We start from the raw sequence: 2,155 nt of genomic DNA, 5'->3' as shown, positions 1-2,155 counted from the left end.
TATTATAAGTTGGTTACCTAGGAGTTCCATGTTAAATGTAGATTCAATATTCCCATATTTTCCTTGAACGATAATTTCTCATAAATAGGATTCAATTTTTATTTTTATTTTGTCAGTTTCTTTTTGGACTTAGGGAACTTTTCAAACGTAATTTTAATAACGCCAATAAACTTTTGTTTAACCAACTAATATAGTTCCTCCGCCATAGGTGGCAGTCTCTTTGTTTTCAATATTGACAAAAATTGTGTTGTGGCTAACAGCGTATGGTTGGGCTTGTACAACCATACACGCAGGCTTAACATTATTTTGCCTTATATTAAATAATTAATCTTTTTATTACACCTCATTTCAATTTATTAATAAAATAATATAGCTTCGCTTTTGTTTATTATGCATTTATAAATGAGTCTTGAGAATTTATGTTACATATAACTGAAAATAATCACTTGGATTCCCAGCTTCAAGAAAAACAATGTTCCAATAAAAACAGAGTGTGCAATCATCGTGTAACAAGTCAACACAGTCAAGAACAACCTCTCGACAAGGATTTGTCTGCCCAAATCCACCTTCATTATTTCGCAGCTGAATTGACTTATAGCCGCAATGCCTCATTTTATTTTATTTTATTGCAGAGAATTGATACAATCTGCCACAAGTTAAGGCCTTTAAGTATTAGTGTTCAAATACTCATTGATACAATATGTACTAAAAAACAATGAAAAAAATAATGTAAACAATAACAATTAAAAGAAAAATATAAATTTAAAATAATAACAATAAAGTAATATATAAATAAACTATAATAATATCTTATCATTTTATTAAGTCTCAGATATTCATCATAAAACAACTTTATTTTTTTATTGATCCCGAAAATTACATCTCTCCTTCGTCAGAGTTGTGAGTTAAAACATTTTAATTTGATCATCTTTCGCCCTTAGACAATCGTGTATTTTTTTTTGTTTTGCTTTGTGTATTTCTCAATTCTTTATTTTAAATTTACTTTGTATTTTTTTTTAAATTTCAGTTTATTAAATATATATTTTAATAAATAAAATTTTATCCATTTTAGTCTCAATTTTAATTCTATTTATAAGTCCGACGTTTCAGCTAATTCGGCCATCCTCAAGGACAATCTTAATACAATTTTAGAACTAAATCATTTAAAAGACAACTTCATGCAGGCTATTCTGTCCACGCCAATACAACAAATTCTTCTAACAAAGAAGCTGATAAATAATTTTTATTTTTATTTGGATGTGAAAATTGACTAATTAGAGTAATTTCTTTGGTTGACCTGGGCAGAATAACCTGCATGAAGTAGTTTTTAAAATGGTTTAGTTCTAAAATTGTATTAAGATTGTGCTCGAGGATGGCGAAATTGGCCGAAACGTCGGACTTACAAATAGAATAAAAGTGTTTTGAGACTAAAATGAAGAAAATTTTATATATTTAAACAATATTAACCAATCTCAAGAAAGTGTTAAGATTATAAATTCATACTTATATTTATTACTATTTTTTTTATTTAATTTTTATATTTATATTGAATACATTTATGGCTCATAATTCTCATTCAGATTTTATGATCCTCTATGGAAGACGAACGATTTAGCTAAGGTTCAATTTTGAATCCACATTGCCGTCACAAACTTAATGAAAAAAAAAGTGATTCTTATAAAAAATAGAGTCCAGAAAACTTATAACACACCATTTTTCAATTTTAGTCACTTTTTCAATGTTCCTTCATATAAGTATTTTTTTATCTTAAGTCTCCTCTTCCTGTTTTAAATATATTTCCAGAGCTGGGATAAAACCGTCACTAATTCGGGGTTCCAGGAAGCGGGTGACCTGAATAGTCTTTTAGTTAAAAAAAAAATTGTTATTTAAACATTAAATTTCGATAACATAAAATAATGGTTATTTTGTATCTTTAAATCGTTTTTTTTTTTTTTGTCTGATTCCTTATTATTCAAATAATGGCTTTTGTTAATATCCTGAGAGGCCATTTTATATGAGTACTAAATAAACCATCTCAAGATTAGAATGTATATAAACAATCAAAGGCACTTAATAAAAAACTTTGGCCTTGCCTTTAGCAAGAAAGAATAATTAATTTTCTGAGCTCCATGGGATTTTTGGCAATTTTCCCATC

This window comes from Halyomorpha halys, unplaced genomic scaffold, assembly GCF_000696795.3.
Source record: "Halyomorpha halys isolate HHAL.00 unplaced genomic scaffold, Hhal_1.1 Scaffold1928.1, whole genome shotgun sequence".
Classification (NCBI taxonomy): domain Eukaryota; kingdom Metazoa; phylum Arthropoda; class Insecta; order Hemiptera; family Pentatomidae; genus Halyomorpha; species Halyomorpha halys.
This window is presented reverse-complemented; position numbering follows the sequence as displayed.